We start from the raw sequence: 20,669 nt of genomic DNA, 5'->3' as shown, positions 1-20,669 counted from the left end.
ATTCCTTTCATTCTGTCCAGCCAGGTGCAATTCCAGCACTATGTCTTTTATTTTCTGCCTGGCTTCTACTGCTTTTCCTTGGAATCTTCTGCTGTTTCTCTCTATCCAAACATGATACACCATGGCTATGAATAAGAACACTAGTATTTCTCCACAGGTTCTGCTTGGATTTCTGCTTGTTAGCCATTTAATTTTATCATCCCACGTACCAATCTGATGTTTTTCGTTCAGCCAATTAACCAGTGTATACCATATTGTTTTGGCATATCTGCATCCAAACCATATGTGCTCCATTGATTCTTCCTCATTTGTATCACATAATACACATTCATTGTCAACTATATTGCCCCATCTTCTTAGCCTGTCCACTGTGGCTAGTTTCCTGTGAACTGCTAACCAAAGTATGAATCTATGCTTTGGTAATGCTTTCGATCCTGCTATAATCTTCTTCCACCAAACCTTCTAGAACTGAGGTCTCATTGCAATATATATCTTTTTAATGCTAAACTTAGCATTTCTTTGGTATTGCTCCAGCTCATTTCTTGAGTGTTTTTCCAGAAACCATTGCCTAGTATCAAATATTTTTTTCACTATCCAACATGCTTGTTTAGGAGTATCCATTACCATCACATCTTTCTCTTTGACATAATAACTATGGACCCATTGAATCCATAGTGTATCTTTCTTTGCACTGATGGCCCATAACAATTTGCACAATGCAGCTTTGTTCCATGCATAGATGTCCAGAATATTTAATCCCCCTGCTGACAATGGCATACATATTGTGTCCCATGCTACCAAAGCTCTCCTTGAAAGATCACTTTTCCCTGTCCACAGAAAGGTTCTACGTAGAGTAACAATCATCTTGAGTATCTTCTTTGGCAACAGAAACACTTGTGCCCAGTACGTTTGCATCTCAAATATCACACTCTTCAGTAATTGGAGCCTTCCACTGTATGATAACCACTTTGTTGTCCAGCAGTTTATCCTTGCTGTTATCTTTTCGATCAAGGGCATACACTACTGCACTGACAGCTTTTTTGAGGAAAGTGGACACCAAGATATCGAAATGGTAATTCTCCTAATGTAAATTGCATCTCATTCAGTATCCTTTCCTTGAATTCCTTTGTAACACCTGCAATGTATAGGGCACTTTTCTCTAGATTGGCCTTCAACCCTGATACCTCTGAGAAGTGGTTGAAACTTTTCAGCATCAATTTGATAGACACCTCATCTGCTCTTGAACAAAGAATTAAATCATCTGCAAAACAAATGTGAGTAATATTATTCCTGGAACACCTTGGATGATGACTGAAGTATGGATTGTCTTTTAACTTCTTTAGAGCTCTGTTCAGATACTCCATCACAAGCACAAAAAGGTAAGGAGACATTGGGTCTCCTTGCCTTAGCCCTTTCTTCCCTTGGAATCTGTTTGTTAACCCTCCATTTAGGATCAAGGAGTAACTAATAGTAGTTACACATACCATAATCAGCTCCACAAACTTCACTGGCATACCATACTATATCAATATCATTCTAAGGAAAGGCCATTCAACTGAGTCATAGGCTTTCCTGATATCTATCTTGATACAACATCTTGGTGACACTCCCTTCTTATTGTACCCTTTTACCATCTCATGTGCTATGATCACATTGTCCAGTATGTTCCTTCCTTCGATAAAAGCTGACTGTGATTCTCCTACAATTGAGTCTACCACCAATTTCAGTTTTGTTGTGATGATTCTTGATATGATCTTATATATAGTTGTGCAGCATGCAATAGGTCTAAAATCTTTGACTGAATTTGGGCTGGCTACCTTTGGGATCATTGTTAATGTTGTACAGTTAACACTCTTCAATAGCTTCCCATTGCTAAAGAATTCTAGTACAGCTGCTCTGACCTCATCCCCAATTGTAGACCAATATTCCTTAAAAAATTCTGCAGTAAAACCATCTATCCCTGGTGCTTTGTCATTTGGTAACTCCTTCACTGCTTTATCAACATCTTCTCTTGTTATTTTACAATTCAGCATCTTCTGTTGCTCCTTTGTGAGACAGTGACCATTCCTAGCTATGTCCAGATCAATGCATGGTAGTTCAGTTGCTGCACAGCCTAGTAAGTTTTGAAAAAAGCTTCTGAACTCATCTTCAATATTCTTTGGCTCTATTAGTCTTTCTCCCTGCTCATTACAAATGGAAGCAATTCTGTTTCTAGCATGTCTGTTCTTTAGCTGAGCATGAAAAAATTTGGAGTTTCTGTCACCTGCTTTTATCCACACTGCTCTAGATTTTTGTCTTAACACTTGTTCATGTATTCCTTCCCATTTCTCTGCTTGCATTATCATTTCCTTTTCCTGTTCAATTAGCTGCTGATTCAATGGATCATTATCAATCTGCTTTTGGATATTCTGCAATTCCATTCTGATTTTCTCCACCTTCTTTTCTAATGAGTTCATCTCTTTATTCATCAGCCTTGCTCTGTCCTGTATTCTTTGTAGTTTGGTCCATATGGAATGCATAGTATGTCCTTCAATTCTTTGGTTCCATATTTCTTGCACACTCTCTTGAAATTCCTTTTGGTATATCAGTACATTATATAGTCTAAAAGGTTTTTTCAAGTAACTTCTTACCACTTCAGTATTTATTTCAATAGGAGAGTGGTCTGAAACACCTGGTACCTCGTAAACTGCTTCTAAACTACTATATTTAGTAAACCAATATGCATTTCCAAACACCCAGTCAATGTTACTGTATATTCTTTCTCCAGCATCTCTTTTGTTGCACCACGACCACTGACACCCTTTTCTATTCAATTGCCCCACTCCAATATCCTTGATACAATTCTGAAAATCTACTATCTCATTTTGATGAATAGGCTGACCATTTATTCTATCATTGACAGATAGAACACTGTTAAAGTCTCCTATCACCAACCAAGACTCATGCATTGTACTGTAAATCATCCTTAGTTGATCTCATAACTCCTTCCTTTCATGTAACTTGTTCTTTCCATACACAAATGTAATACAACATTCATATTGGGATCCCTTATCCTTCACTTGACAATGGATCACTTGAGTAGTGACCATCAGGATGTTGTCTTGCACCTTAGCATCTTTCCAGAATACCCAAAGTCTACCAATAGGATTTATCTGTTCATCTGAAAATATCTGCCAGTCCTTTCCAAATTTCTCTTAACTTTACTAACACTCCTAGACTTTATCTTTGTCTCAAGGCAGCCTAGTAGAGTAATTTTATTTTTCAGCAGATAGGCCTTGAGTTCTCTCTGCTTATAGGGCTTATTCAGCCCTCTTATATTCCATGCACTTATAATCATGGGGGATTTTCCTCATTGAGGTCAATCCCTTCAGCCCTTCTGACAGTGCTGCTAGGCTCTTGTATTCTCAATGTACTGTATCTTTAGTCATTAACAGCTGTTCTATCTCATGACCATTCAGTACTTTTTTATTGCTTACCTTCATCTTTTGCTTTCCTTTAGGTCTTTGTTGTGGCTGAAAAATCTCCTCTTGAGTTTCACTGTTCTAATTTTCTTGTTGTTCCTTCCCCTGATCATTCATCTCCTTATCCTGTGGTATTGCTTTTTCCTGCACCTTTTGTTCCTGCACCTTTGCTGTTCCTCCTTGCTCCATTGTGGCTTTTACTTTCCATTGCATCTTCTTTTGTTGCTTCATTCCAGCTTGTCTATTCTGTTTCTCTTCTCTGTATTTTTGTTTCTCACTTGGGGCTTTTTCATAATTAACTTCATGTTTTCCTATTTGGAAGCAAGCATCACAGAAATTTGGTTTCCATTCATACTCTAGTTCTTGTTCCCTGTATATACCCTCTTCCTCTTCAATTACCAATACATTTGGCAACTCCTGTGATATATCCATTTCAATCAACATCCTAGCATAAGAAATTCTTTCACCTTCTTCAGTTAACCTATCAGAGCATATAGGTTTCCCAATACAACTCGCTATTCGACCTAAATTTTCCTTTATCCAATACTCTACTGGCAGCCCTGGGAACATCACCCAAATTGAAATGTTCCTCGTTTTCTCCTTACTCATTTGGAATTTAGGTTCCCATTGCTTCAATATCATTGGTCGATTATTAAATGTATATGGCCATTTCTGTATAACTAACTTCTTATCATCTTCCGATTCAAATTTGAAAACAAAATATCCATCATCATGAAGAAAAACTTGTGGAGTTGCTACAAAGTTCCACACACCATACACAAACTTAAGCATGTCTTTAAACGATGGATTTCCTCCCAATACATACCCAATTAGCGATGCCTGCCATTTCTGAATTTGCTCTTTGACTTCAATTTGATTCAGTCTAACCATCTTCACTCCGTCCTTGATAATTGGGGGGTAATACTCCAATTGCATCCCCTGTCGCTGAGATCTGTTTCCTTTAACCACTTCAGCTAGGTTTATCTCTGTTCCCTCAGAATTTGGCTTCTTATTTGAGAACATAAGTTTCCTAGCTGCTTTCGCCATTTCCGTCTCATTTGGTGCAGGATCTTCAGGAGTCTTCGCTATCGGAGCTGCATGTGCTTGAATTGCCACCGGTTCCTCCGATTTCTTCCTCTCTTGTCCATGCATAACAGTTGGTGCACTCTCCATGCCTTTCATCCAATGGAACAGTTGCACTGAGTCTAGAGCTTTGGGGATCCCCGTTTCTGGTGTAACTAGTCTGGTATCTTCATCATCTGCCTTATCTTCCTCATCTACTGTCGATTCCTTAGCTATGGAGTTCTTCTTCCTCTGTCTCGCCATCTCCACGAGTGCAAGTTAGCAGACCTTGCTTAACGTGCGCCAAGAGAGAGACTTTTAATTGGGTTTCTACTTTTCCTAGTAGGATTGTAAACGATATTGTTGCATCCTTTGACTCTCTGAGAGCTATTATTATCTAATATAGCAAAGTTGTTTGTTGGAAAAAAGAAAAAAAAATCTTTACCCTAAAACGTTCTTTCGTTGATTCTATTATGGGGAAAGGGTATGCAAGTCAATAAAACTTGCGGGCCCTGGATTGATTATGTTCATGTGAATGAACTTTATAACTACATAGATTAAGAAATTTAAATTAATGCAATGACAAAACCATACTACATATATAACCTGTTCTCCGGCAAATTTGAATTGACGCGAGGGATTTGACAATTTCTTCGTTTAAATTCGTTTGTGTGTATTACTTTGCACTATATATAGTTTTGGACATAAGAATTTTTTTCCTTTTTTCCAAAATTTTTTTCCTTTTTTCCAAAAATTTTTTTATTTTTTTTCGAAATCAATGTTTGTTCATAAAATTTTCAATTTTCACTTGAAGATGCTTTTGGATTTTTTCGAAAATTTTAAAAACTCTAAAAAACTATTTTTCAAAATTTTCATTCAAATCATTCATAGAAGTCAAAAAATAACCCAAAATTATTTTCATGTTCAAACACAACCAATCAAAAGCTGTTTTTGAAGCTTCTAAAACAAAGAAATTAAAAACAACTGTAGAACACAAGACAATGGTCCCGGCGGGGCTCGAACCCGCGACCTTCGGCTCATAAGACCAACGCTCTAACCAACTGAGCTACGGGACCACTTGTCTTCTAATGTCTCCAATTTCTTATTTGATTTTCAATATTAAGCACGCTTTCAGCTTAAAACGCGTAATGCAAGGATTTGTAACGTGAAGATTAATAATGCAAAGATTGTAGTATGAAGATTGTTTTTGTTGAATGTATAGTTGGATATATTACATATTGTTGTATTGAGATTCTTTTTTATGTTTATTTTTAACCAACATAAAAAGTTTTCTACTGTTGCGAGGGTTAGTGTTTTTCCATTGTAGTGTTCTAAATCCATGTAATACTAGTACTATTCTTATTTCACATTGTTTCTTGCATAAAAATAATATATAAGGTCTTGCTTAAGTTATGCTAGTATTATTTGAGAAAATTAAAAGGAGCAGTCAAACTATGTATAGATTAATGATGGTTTTCCCGTGGAGATTAAATCTCCAAAAAAACCCAACCAAACGACCCCTTTTAACTGTAAAAATTGCACGGGGCGCCCTATTTGGGCGCCCCTTTCTAACCTATAGCCGCTTTGTCTTTTTGTTTGCATCCGTACCCACTTTTTAAAAAACTTCAGCTTCCTGAAGTTTCCGGGTTACTAAACAAAGTTTTATTTTATAACTAGCAAACTTCAGCTCTAGAGCTGAAATTTTCGGGTTACTAAACAAAAACTTCAGCTCTAGAGCTGAAGTTTTTATTTTATAACTGGCAAACTTCAGCTCTAGAGCTGAAGTTTTTATTTTATAACTTGAAAACTTCGACTCTAGAGCTGAAGTTTCCGGGTTACTGAAGTTTTTATTTTTTAACTGGAAAACTTCAGCTCTAGAGCTGAAGTTTTTATTTTATAACTTGAAAACTTCAGCTCTAGAGCTGAAGTTTCCGGGTTACTAAACAAAAACTAAGCTGAAGTTTTTATTTTATAACTGGCAAACTTCAGCTCTAGAGCTGAAGTTTCCCGTTACTAAACAAAAACTTATAAAATAAAACTTCAGCTCTAGAGCTGAACTTCAGGCCCGGTTACTAAAATGCTGAAGTTTTGTGTAATTGTCTTTGCTACTTCAGCCCCGTGTGCTGAAGTTATGTGAAAAAGCGGGTACGCTTGCAATTATTTTGCAAAGCGGGCACAGGTTAAAATGTGGCACAAAAAGCGAGTATAGATGCAAATGCCCCCTTTTAACTTGTTATGCCACATTACTTGAAATCTGGTGTGAGATTGACACTTTTAATGTACCTTGAGCTAATAAATTGGACTCATCTTGTCAAACGGGTGAAATTAAAAAATAGTCAGATTTACAAGTGGTAATTAAAAAATAGCCACAGTTTTAAAATTAGTAATCGAAATTTAGCCACTTTTCATGTAAAAATAAATCTGACTAAAAATACTGTTCAAAATCCGAAAAATATTCCAGCATAATATACTGGAACTCCAGTACTTTTAATATTCATATTGTTATACATTTCTATTAGTATTACCATTGTTATAATTATTTTTGTTTAAGGGTTCGTTAATTCTACTAGGATTTAATTTATTTATATTCACTTTTATTTTAGTATAATCTTGAAAATACCAAAAATAGCTTCATGTATATTTATACTGGCATAATATACTGGTCTAACATAATATGCTGGAAGTTCATACACAGGTGCACCAATCTCTAGTATATTATATATGCTGGAACTTTTCGTGTTGCAGTAAAATAGTAGCTATTTTTCAATAACTTTGCAAAAACTGGCTATTTTTCAATTACCAGTCCGAAAACTGGCTAGCCCGTGCTATTTTTACTTGAGAAGCCCATCTAGATAAGTGTCCGTTTGGATTGGCTTATTTTAAGTGCTTTTAAGCCAAAATAACTTTTAAGTCATTTCGTAATGTTTGGATAGAGTAAAAAAAAGCTTTTAAGCACTTATTTTTAAACTAAAATGACAAAAACAAGCCAAAAGCCAAAAGCTAGAATTCCTAACTTATTACTTAAAAGCTATTTTGTTAAAAGCCACTTAAATTAAGTTCATCCAAACGGGCTCTAAGATCCAAAGTTAAACAGTTAATCATGATTCGGTCATATTTCTTAATTTAAGATTTAGCCCAAATTGTATGGATGTATTACAATATAAAAGGAAAAATTACAATATAAGCATGGATGTATTATATTCCTCATATAGCAGTGCTAGAGGATATATAATCTCAAGAAATAGAAACATAACAAAGCTACAGCAGCCACTAACACATTCATTTTACTGATAATACAAGAATTCAACATCAATATACAAATTATAGTAGCCTTGCCATGAAATAGTACTACTTCACCACCAAAGATGTGGTGCAGCGGATGGCGCTGTTCTTCCTTTAATCAGAGGTCTCGAGTTCGAGCCTTAGGTATGGAAAAATCCTTGGTAGGGAGCGCTCCCCCCCCCCCCCCCCCCAAATAAAGCCTTACGCGGCACAAATCCGAATATAATCGTACTCTGATGTGGGTACCAGAACTACTTCACGATGCAAATCCATTACTTGTTGCAAGGGTAAATGCAAATTTATAATGCGATTTCTTATAATATAAGAAAGATAAGATTATGGTTTGTGTGTAAAAAATGGATTAGTACAATGCATGTGTGCAACCGCTTTTCATTAAACATAATCAAGAAGGGCCAAAATGGGCGCTTTTGGTGGAGAAATTAAAAAATAGTCAGATTTACAAGTGGTCATTCAAAAATAATCACAGTTTTAAAAGTGATCGAAATTTAATTACTTTTCATGTAAAGATAAATCTGAACGAAAACACTGTTCAAATCCAGAAAATACTCCAGCATAATATACTGGAATTCCAGTATAATATACTGGAACTCCAGTATAATATACTGGAGTTCCAGCATAATATGCTGGAAGTTCATACACAGGTGCACCGATCTCCAGCATATTATGCTGGAACTTTCCGTGTTGCAGCAAAATAGTGGCTATTTTTCAATGACTTTGCAAATATTGACTATTTTTGAATGACCAGTTCGAATACTGGCTAGCTCGTGCTATTTTTACCACTTTTGGCCCTTAAAAATAATCTATAAACTAGGTTCAATAACTACAAATATTTTCTTTTCATTTCGTAACCATTTACCTCTATTTATACTATATTAAAACCACGAAAGCCCTTAGTGAAATGTCGTTCGCCTTTTTTACCCTTTAAAAATAACTTTCACATAAGACAAAATTGTAATTTAATTATTCTCCTAATATATAGGATTTTTAAATTTCTTATAAAATTTTCCTTATTTGAATCATATAAAAACTCATAATATTTGAACTATTAAAATTTACTATAAATAAACCATTTTGGCTTTTCTATATCCTTTTACCATAAAAGACGTACTCCAAAATTTAGAGGAAAAAAAACTAATTTGAATTAAACTATAATTCCTTCAAAATATATATGAAGGAAATTCTGTCTACTTTTGCCTTTGAATTTTGTTCATTCCACAACCAAGGGGTAGCAATGGGTCTCTAAAAAAATTTATTGTTAATATGATTCCTTTGAAATAAGTTTTTAGAAAAAAGTATCCTAGATGTAGTTAAAAAAGAAAATTATCTTTTTAATAAGGAACAAAATTTTGTTTTAAAGTATTTAGCTATTTTTAATTTAAATAAAAGAGAAATATATTGAGTTTAATTACAATTTTGTCTAATATGAATTATGAAATGCACTTCGATTTACATGGTTAAAAGAAAAATAGAACATAAATTTTATCTTAAAAGCGCAAAAATTCCCTTCCCTTTAGAATAGGTTTCACATTTGATAAAATTGTAATAGTAAATTAATTATTTTTCTAATATTTAAAAATTTCAAATCAACTAAAATGTTCCTTATTTGCAATAATGCAAAGTCTGTAATATGCAGGAACTTAATTCACCTAAGGAAGTTATATTGTTAACTTTTTTTTATCCTAATTAGACTATCCAAGACAAGGCGCATGAATTATCATTCTTTCTTTCTAATCTCTTTTAGTAATTAAAAAAAATAGCAATAATAATAATAATAATAATAATAATAATTGCATAACAAAAACACCGATCAATATTTAACAAATTATTAATAAAATATTTAGGTGGTTGACAAGAGTCAAGTACATTAATGATTTTACAAACACAAAAATTCAAAAAGTGAAATATCAAAAAAAAAATCTCTTTGATAATATAATTAATTAATTATTTAAAATTAGTTGAGTTAATATAAAGAATTTGAATCAACAAAAAGTAAATTATTTCCTTTGCTCATCCAAACAAATAATTAAGACTTTGAATTAACAATTTAACAAGAATTAATTCAATTATTTTTTATATTCATCATATAAGTAAATTATTTTCAAATTGAAAAATCTTGTAGGATACATAAATTTATTTTTATATGAATAGCATTAGCATATGGCAAATTTGGTTATATTGTACTAAGAGTCAAATTCATAAAAATAAAAACTTGAAGCAATAAGGAGGAAACAATAGAATACAAACTATATTATGAAGGAATTGTCATTTATTATTATTATTATTATTATTATTATTATTATTATTATTATTATTATTACTATTACTATTACTATTACTATTATTTTACAAATGACAACTTCCCTTATGTTCTATATTAAATTATTTTCTTTAAAAAATATAAGTCATTTAGATTTTACGTTTCCCCTTATCAAGTTTTTTCTATGAACATAACACCAATCTCTTCATTCCCAAAATGGTAGAGATTTTTTTTAAATTTATTTTAATTGACAAATCTTTGTTGATAATAGTATTTAATTTTTTTTGTTTATTTTTGTATTAGATCATAGAAATAACAATATCTTTTTATAAGATATTTCTATTGAAGTCTTCAGAAACTACAATAAGACATCTAGGAACTTTTATAAAAAGAATTCTTTCTTCATTGAGTCGGCTAAATAAAATATTTAGTAGTCACCATTTTCAAGAACTTATACATTTTTTTTAATTTTTATTTTAAAGGTCAAACACATTATTTATTAAATTTTTTTGTAATTTTTTTAAATAGTATATTTTAATAATATAGGATACACGCGCAAAGCGCGTACCCTAAGACTAGTCATTTGAAAAGGTCATAGAGTCGTATTCGGGTTCGTGGAAAACATTAATTAACATCAAAATATTTTCATTCGTGAGTTTGAAACATTTATAACATTTTCATCATATGAAGCATAACATTGAGATTATAACAATTGAAAGAAACTTGAAAAGTGTATAATTACTTGTCGCCCACAATCAAACAGGAAAAAGTTAATACAATTTTGTTTTCTTCTGAAATATATCATCTTGAGCAATAACAACAAAAATAATAATTTTCACTAGCAGAAATGATGTTCCACGGCCAAGGGACATAAAAATCTTAAAATCAATTTGAGTTATAAAATATTTTTGATGTAGCTTTAACTTGCCGCCTTCAACGTAATAAACTTAACCAATTTGTGCAACTTTTATTCTTTTGTCTAGTATCCAATTTTAGACCTCTATAATTAGGAAGCAATCAGAGTAATTAAAGAACAGGTCACAGGGCTCTTTTGCTCATTTCCTGAGTAATTAAAGATTAATTAGTTTTCTGTAACTTTCTAGCAAGACCATTGTGTTGCACTAAAACGTGTTGCATGCCATCATTAGCAAATGACAAGATCAAACTTATATTAGACAAATCAAATATCAATATTACAGTACCAAAATATAAGGACAAAAAGGTACGTGTTTCCACTCATTTCTCAATATAAAACAAATTGTTATATGCTCTCCAAATACAATTATTTGTAATTGAGATATATTTGTTTCGCCTCTTGAATCCAGTAGCTTTGGTCCACACTATATATTTTTATTAAAGTAGGGCCATATAACCATGTGGTAGTTATGTTAGTTAGTTAGGGGTATTTTAGTCCTTTTACCTATTTTACACACGTGACTCGTGTGAACCAACTGTATATAACCAACACTCTGTATTAACAGAGTTAGTTACACAGATAATGAATACATCTTATTCCTCAATCGTCTTCTTCTCTCTATACTGATTTTCTTCTTAATCACATGCAATTGTGTTCTCTGCTAGATCTGTACACAGATTCTATCATGGTATCAGAGCGGGCGATTTGAGATTGGATCGAAGATTTCAAAATTCCAATTGACGGCCATTTTTGAAGCTTAAGCTGGTCTATCATGGCGGAAACTGAAAATCTGCAAATTGATCACAATCACTCACTGTTTTTACAACAAACTGACACTCCTAGAATAGCATTGATTGATATCAAGCTTACAGTACCTGAAAACTATGCGCTATGAAGCAGATCGATGAGAATGGCGTTGTTGGTGAAAAACCAGTTAGGGTTCATAGATGGAACCTGTCTAAAAAGCTCTTACAGAGGGGAATTAGGGCATGAATGGGAACGATGTAACGTTGTAGTGCTTTCGTTGATTGGTCGCACTATATCTACTGAATTGCAGCCAAGCGTTATCTATGCATCAGATGCAAGGAAGGTATGGAATGAATTTAAGGAACATTTTAACAAATCCAACACTACAAGGTTTTATCACTTATGGACAACAATAGGAACTCTGAGGCAAGGTACATACTCTATAACATCCTATTATACTAAAATGAAGGATTGTGGGATGAAATGGATTTAATGGCGCCAGGAGCAGGATGTGATTATGAGAAAACTAGGTCTTTTCTAGATCAGTTTAAAAACTTACGCTTATTGCAATTCCTTGTTGGTTTAAATGAAAAATACAGTCATGTGAGAAGTGAGATCCTTCTTAAAACACATGTGTTAACTGTGAATCAAGCATATGCCTTAGCAGTTCAGGAAGAGAATCAACGAATACTTAGTGTAGCTAATTCAGACAAGGAGCCTTTAACTATGCTAGCTGGAAGAGGACAAGGTTTCAAGGCAGCAAGGAAACCAGGTCTCATATGTGATCATTATGGTTACAAAGGTCATTTGAAGGAGAACTGTTACAAGATTATAGGTTATCTACAAGACATTAAAAGAAAGAAAAAACCTCAGAACTCTGGTCTGATGGGGTATGCTAATGCTGGTAGAGCCGTCAATATGGGCTTGGCCCGTTGGGCCAGCCCAGCCCATAATTTAGCAGGGCTGGGCTAAAATTTTTGGAGCCCATTTAAAAGCGAGGCTTTTAAGCCCGACCCGGGTAAGCTCGTGGTCCGTAAGGCTTGATTGAGGCTGGGCTGGGCCGGCCCGTTGGCCTAATAAAAATATTTATTTAAAATATAAAAAGTACACTACCTCTAGCGATGGAAAATCATAATTGAATCTTTACTTAGAGGAACCACTTGATCTTGAGAAGTTTCAAGAGATGGATGTTGTCATGTATTGGAAGGACCATTCTAGAAAATTATTCCGATCTTTCAGTGATGGTGCGTGATGTACTTAGTATTCTTATTACCACTATAACATCGGGATCAACATTTAGCATTGGTGGGCTTGTTCTGACAAAGTACAGAAGTTGCATCCATCATGAAAATGTCCAAACACTTGTTACTACTCGCAATTGGTTGCACAACTTTTCCCAAACTCAAACTGGTAATATTTTTTATGTGAATTTAAATATTATTAGTTTTTAAAATTTATTAATTCCTAATATTTAACTATTAATATTGCATATAAATTGTAGACGTAGATGAAAGTGAAGATGTTAAGACAACCTTGTCACAAGCGATTCAAATGTGTTTGATGATGATAATGTGTTGGATATCCCATAAGTGTCATTGACGTTCTCTTGAATAGTTGGTTTGAGTTTTGACTTTTAGTGAATGAAATATAGTCTTGTCTTTTACTTTTTTAGTATTATTGTGATATATTGGAACAGTATAAAAAGTTATTAACTTTTGCAAAATTTGACCAATAAGAAATTTTTTAGCTTTTAAATATTTATCTTGTTTAGGTTAGAACTTAGAAAAAATATAAAATTATATTTTAAAAAATGATGGGCCGGCCCGTGGGGGTCCTCAGCCTACATAGGGCTGGGGTGGACTGACCATTATAAGGCCCATCAAAATGGTGGGCTAGCTCAGCCCAACCCATCAATTGCTAAAGTCCACGTGGGATAGACTGGGTTAACCCGGCCCGGTCCATATTGACAGCTCTATCAGCTGGAGAATGAGGGAGTTCTAACACCACTATGGGCATTACTTCACAGAAGATCAATACAAACAGTTGTTGCGACTTTTGAACGAACCAGATCCAGATCCATGTGATTGTCATACTTTAATGGCAGGTATAACTTCATTATTGTCCAAGGCATTTAAATATGATTAGATAATAGATACAGGTGTGAAAGTACCTACAGGAGGTAAATGTCATGTAGCACATACAGGAAACCGCCGCTATCTTCTTTGGGTCCACCTTAGTTCCCTCACTAGACACTACGTGTCCCATGAATGCCATTGAACTAAGCCAAAACTCACACTTTGAGAATTTTGCATACAATCTCTTCTCCCTCGGCCTCTGTAGTACAATACTCAAATGTTGTGCATGCTCTTCCTGGCTACGTGAGTACACCAGGATATTATCAATAAATACTACGACAAAAGAATCAAGATACAGCTGGAATACACTGTTCATCAAGTGCATGAACGTTGTTGGGGCGTTGGTCAGCCAAAAAGATATCACGAGAAATTCATAGTGATCATAGCGGGTCCTGAATGTTGTCTTTAGAATATCCGAATCCCGAATCTTCAACTAGTGATATCCAGACCTCAAATCAATTTTGGAGAACATCCTCGCTCCCTGAAGCTGGTCAAATAAGCCATCAATACGTGGCAAAGGATACTTGTTCTTGATTGCAACTTTGTTCAACTGCCTGTAGTCGATGCACATCCGCATAGTACCATCTTTCTTTTCCACAAACAGAATCGGTGCACTCCAAGGCGACACACTAGGCCTAATAAACCCTGTATCAAGAAGTTCCTGAAGTTGCTCTTTCAATTCTTTCAATTCAGCTGGTGCCATACGATACGGAGGAATAGAAATGGGAAGAGTGCCCTGCACCAAGTCAATACCAAAGTCAACATCCCTTTCGGGTGGCATACCCGGCAGGTCTGCAGGAAATACATCTGAAAAGTCTCGCACCACCAGAACAGAATCAATAGTAGGAGTGTCAGCATCAACATCTCTCACAAAAGCCAAATATGATAAATATCCCTTACCAACCATTTGTTGGGCCTTTAAGTAAGAAATTACCCTGCTGGGAAAAAATCTGGAGAACCTCTCCACTCGATCCTTGGCAACCCTGGCATCGCCAACATCACGGTTTTAGCGTGACAATCCAGAAGAGCATGACATGGAGACACTCAATCCATACCCAAGATCATGTCAAAATCGACCATACTAAGCAATAAAAGATCAACTCTAGTCTCCAATCCCCTAATAGTCACTGCACATGACTGATATACACGATCCACAGTAATAGTATCGCCACCGGCGTAGATACATGAACAGGTAAAACTAAGGACTCACGGGGAAAATCTAGACAACAAGAAAAATAGGCTGATGCGTAAGAATAAGTATAACCAGAGTCAAACAAGGTGGAAGCATATTTGTGGCACATTGAAACAATATGACGAGGCCAATGTATATTGGAATTTCCTGCTCGTACTCTGTCAAATTCTAATATAGTTTAAGATATCATCCCACAGAGACTGGATAATCTATGCTACAGACTTGTAATATTTTAACTACTATTTGAGAGAATCAAATTGATGAAAAGTGAGTGAGGTTTAAAACTTGTTAATTACTTAAACAAAACAAATAACTTTTGGAAAATTTATAATTAAAAAAAAGGAGTTGGGAATCATTGAATTCACTTGATAATATTACTATAATAAAATATCAATTTTTATATTTATTTTTCTAAAGAATAATTGCTTATTTCCAATACAATTATATTTTGTTCACTAAGAAATAACCAATTAATAACCCTCTGTGAGAATTATGTTAATTAATCAATTTAAGACTAGTGACATTTAAACCGAAATATTTTTCTTGCTTGAATTGTGCTAAAAGAAAGTAAAAACTTCATGAGAATATTTTTACCAAGGATCAATAATCTTGCCTACAACAATTCCTCCGTGAGAATTAAAACCGAGGCAAGCAAGATCACTGACTTGAAATAATAGTTTACTGAAAAATTACTTTCACACTACTATTTTATTCATCAGTTATTATATATTAATTTTGCTCCGCGAGAATTAAAAAATTAATATATGAATAACTTAGAGATAAAATATATAGATGTGATGATAGAGTAATTAAAAACCATTATTCATCACAGTATGAAATGTAAATAAAAAGTTTCAAGCCAAGAATATAAAAACTGAGACAGTATTATAAAATATATCAAGCTTCATCAACTATCCCAACCAAAAGCGATTACTCCATTATGGAGTAATAAAAGCTAAAAAAAGATATTTAGAAGACTAGAAATATTTAAAAGACTAAGGAAATATTTTTACTACAAAGAAAGAAGACCAAGACTAGTTCTTGTCTTACAAAGATTGGATATCCTTATACAAAGAGAGCTTGCTATTTATAGAAAAGATGAGTAGCTTTTGTCATGTTCCACTTTTGCGAATGTGAAATCCATGTCTGCGAAGTGACCTTTGTGTACGTAGATTCTATATATGCAAATATGGCACTTGTGCTTCACTCTTGACTTCATGAGTTAGTCTTCCAAATGTAGGTTCCATGTGTGCGAATGTGACCTTTGCAAATATAGATTCCACGCATGTATATATGACTCTTTTGCTTCCATTATTGACTTCATGACATAGACTTGCAAATGTAGGTTCCATGTATGCGAATGTGACCTTTGCAAGTATAGATTCCACATATGCATATATGTGATGACCCAAAAGGTCATCACTTATTTTTAAAATGAATTCCGCATTCCGAGGCCTTAAAAACCTCTTTTAGCATCACCTCGATTTGTGTGCGCAGTCCGGGCGCGTAGCCGGAAAGCCTATATGTGAAAATCTATGAAAAATGATAAATTTTGACTATAAAATAAATTAATTTGACTTCGGTCAATATTTTGGATAAACGGACCCAGACCCGTGATTTGACGGTCCCGGAGGGTCCGTAGGAAAATATGGAACTTGGGTGTATGCCCGGAATCGCGAGGTCCCAAGCCCGAGAAATGAATTATTCAAAGAAACTGTTTTTTGAAAAATATAAAGGTTTTTGAAAGTGAAATGTTATGTGAAACATGTGGTATCGGGCCCGTATTATGGTTCCGGAGCCCGGTACAGGTTCAATATGATTTATATGTATTGTCGGTAAAGTTTGGTAAGAAACGGAATCCATTTAACGTGATTCGGACCTTAAATGCAAAATTTGATGTTTAAAGAAGTTTGGAGAAATTTCATTGATCTTGAGGTTTAATTCGATGTTCATGACGTTATTTTGGTGATTTAATTACACGAATAAATCTATAGGATGTTTTTGAGGTTGTGTGTATGTTTGGTGTGGAGCCCCGTGGGCTTGGGTGAGTTTTGGATAGGCCACGGGGTGGATTTTTAGACTTAGAAAGTTGCAGATTGTAGCTGGTGTGACCAGGCCTGCAAGCTTCGTATTTGCGAAGCCTGTCTCGCAAATGCGAGTTCGCAAATGTGAAGGTTGGATCGCAAATGCGAAACAACCTAGGCCTATCTTTGCTCGCAAATGCGAGGTTTTGATCGCAAATGCGATCACCCCTGTTTCAGCCTTGAGTCGCAAATGCGACGTTGTAGTCGCAATTCCCAACTCGTAAATGCGAGATATTCTTCACAATTCTCAGCATAGCAGAGGTCGGGGTTTGCAATTGCGAACACCTGTTCGCAATTCCCACATCTGAGACCTGCAACTTTTATACTAAGACAAATTTTAACCCATTTTCACATCTTTTCAAAACACAAACTCCCTAGGGCAATTTTTCAAGAACAAATCTTCTTCCAAATCGATTGTAAGTCACTTTTAACTCGTTTTCTTCAATCATTAACATCTTTTAACATGATTTCAACTTCAAATCAATGATTTTCATGGGGAAATTAGGTGTTTTGGGTAGAACCTAGGTTTTTCAAAAAATGGGGATTTGGACCTCGATTTGAGGTCCGATTTCAAAACAAATTATATATTATAGTTTGTGGGGGAATGGGTAATCGGATTTTGGTTCGAACCTCGGGTTTTGACCATGTGGGCCCGGGGGCGATTTTTGACTTTTTGGGTAAAACTTTAGGAAACTCATTTTCATGCATTAGAATTGATTAATTTAGCATTTATTGATGTAATTAAGTAACTTGTGGCTAGATACGAGTGAATTGGTGGTGGAATCAAGGGGTAAAGCGATAATTGAGACGTGAATTGTGTTCGTGCCATCGAGGTAAGTGTTTGGTCTAACCTTAGCTTGAGGGATTAGGAGTCGAATCCTATTTGCTATGTGGTAAATGTTGAGTACAATGTATAGGCATGGTGGCGAGTATCTATACGTTGGTGTCTAGCATGCCCGTGAGTCTTTATATTGTGATTATCATGACTTCGTTGTATCTTTCATGCCTTGGTGATGGTTTCTATTTGTTGTGTAAAGTTGTGGAAGGAATTGTGACCTATGAACATTGAGGAGCGTTGGTTCATGTTGTATAACGAATTGTGAAGGTATAAATGATAATTGAACCTTTAGAGCATTTGCTCGAGTTGTGAAGTGAATTGTGAAGTAAAAGTGAGAAAGAGAAGAGATCATTATGTTGCCCCCTTGTCGGGCTATTGTTGCTTTAATTGTTATTTCCCTTGCTGGGACTTGTTGTTGAATTATTGTTCCCTTGCCGGGATTATTATTGCAATTTCATTTATTTCCCTTGCCCTATTGTTTGTGATTGTTGTTTGGGTGAGGAAAGAGAGTTAAAGCACGTAGGGTGATGCCGTGCATTGTTTTTGTGAGGAAAGAGTGTAAAGCACGAAGGGTGATGCCGTGTATGATTGTGAGGAAAGAGTGTAAAGCACGAAGGGTGGTGCTGTGCCACACGATGTACCATTCCGTGCCGATTATATTGATTATATGGTGAGGAAAGAGAGTAAAAGCACGAAAGGTGATGTCGTGCACATTTATATTATATGATTGCTTTGGTGAGGAAGAGAGTAAAAGCATGAAGGGTGATGCCATGCATTTATTGATTTCTGATTCTTTGTTGATATCCGAGTTATATTGTTTCTTTTGTTTACTCGTTGTCTTTCTATTTGGAATCGATATCTCCCCCGCAGCATGCTTCCCCTCGCATACTTGACTGTTTATTTCTGTATTCCTTTTCTGTTGTATATAGTTGAATTGCACAGGTTTAATTGGTAGTCTGGTCCTAGCCTCGTCACTACCTCGCCGAGGTTAGGCTAGGCACTTACCAGCACATGGGGTTTGTTGTGCTGATACTACACTCTGCACTCTTTTGTGCAGATCCTAGTGCTACAGACTTCGGACTGTAGATTGGGTGGCTATCTTCAGTCTACCCGGAGATCCAAGGTAGACCTGCAGGCGTCCGCAGGCCCCGGCATCTCCTTTATCCTTTACTTCCTGTTTTATTTCTTTGATTCAGAAACAATGTAACTTTTATTTTTCAGACTTTGTATTTAGCACTCTTAGATCGTTTGTGGTACTGTGACACCAGTTCTGGGTGATTAAGGCTTAAACAGTTGTATTAGATTCATATTTCAGATATTTCACTACATTTCTTCCGCTTATTGAAATTTCCGTTGTTTTCACATTATTGCCTTATAAATGCTAAAAAGGTGAAAAATTGATAAAGGTAAACTATTTAATAATTGGCTTGCCTAGCTCACATTAGTAGGCGCCATCACGACTCCCGAGGATGGGAAATCCGGGTCGTGACAGTTGGTATTAGAGCTCTAGGTTACATAGGTCTCACATTTCACAAACAAGCTTAGTAGAGTCTGAGGGATCGGTACGGAGACGTCTGTATTTATCCCCCAGAGGCTACAGAGTTAGGAAAATTTCATATCTTTTCTTTCCTCTCGTGCGGTTTGGTTTCTCAATGCTGATTGAATTTCTATTTTGTTCTCTTGCAGATGTCGAGAACGTGCGCTTCCTCATCAGCTGACCAGCAGCCCGAGACCTCAGCAGCAGCTCCCACGAGGTGTAGAGGGCGAGGTCGAGGCTGTGCTAGAGGCCGAGGGAGGGGCAGAGCTCAGCCTAGAGAAGCAGCACCAGCAGCGGAGCCTCAGGTTGACTGTGATGATGAGGTTCCGGCCCCAGCAGCTCCGGTGGGCCCAGCTCAGGTCCCAGAGGGGTTTATTGCTACCCCAGTACTACAGGATACTCTGGTCCGTCAAGTGGGCCTTATGGAGAGTGTCACCCGGGCAGGCTTGCTTCCTGTAGCACCAGCCGTCTCTCAGGATGGAGGAGGAGCCCAAACTCCTGCCACTCGCACTCCGGAGCTGGTAGCTCCCCAGTTTCAGACTCCAGCAGTTCAGCCAGTTGGAGTAGCTCAGTCGGGTGTGGTAGCCCAGATCGGTGATGGCGCAACTATGTCTGCCGATGCTTTGTGAAGATTGGACAGGTTCACCAAGCTCTTTACTACTACTTTCAGCGGTGCATCTTCTGAGGATCCCCAGGATTATCTAGACAGCTGTCATGAGGTTCTCAGGAACATAGGGATAGTGGAGACCAATGGGGTCGACTTTGCTACTTTTCGCTTATCTGGATCCGCCAAGACTTGGTGGCGAGATTATTGCTTGGCTAGACCAGCCGGATCACCAGCTTTGACTTGGGAGCAGTTTACTCAGCTATTTCTGGAGAAGTTTCTCCCTATCACTCAGAGAGAGGCCTATCGGAGGCAGTTTGAGCGTCTCCAGTAGGGTTCTATTGTGGTAGATCGAGTCCATTGCTCTTGCATAGTTGTGATTGGGGGTCTTGAGACTCGTGTAGATTTGTTGCTTCTAGACATGGTTGATTTTGATGTCATACTGGGGATGGACTGGTTATCACCTTATCACACTATCTTGGACTGTCATGCCAAGACTGTGACCTTAGCCTTGCCGGGTTTACCTCGTTTAG

At 36.0% G+C, this 20,669-nt stretch overlaps 1 non-coding gene across 1 annotated transcript; it reads right to left on the bottom strand.

The window, feature by feature from the left end:
* Positions 1 to 5,525: 5,525 nt before the first annotated feature.
* Positions 5,526 to 5,599, bottom strand: TRNAI-UAU. The gene has a single exon. It is a non-coding gene; the product is annotated as a tRNA-Ile (tRNA).
* Between the last annotated feature and the right edge of the window lie 15,070 nt (positions 5,600 to 20,669).

The sequence above is a fragment of the Nicotiana attenuata genome, unplaced genomic scaffold (assembly GCF_001879085.1).
Source record: "Nicotiana attenuata strain UT unplaced genomic scaffold, NIATTr2, whole genome shotgun sequence".
Taxonomy (NCBI): domain Eukaryota; kingdom Viridiplantae; phylum Streptophyta; class Magnoliopsida; order Solanales; family Solanaceae; genus Nicotiana; species Nicotiana attenuata.
This window is presented reverse-complemented; position numbering and strand designations above follow the sequence as displayed.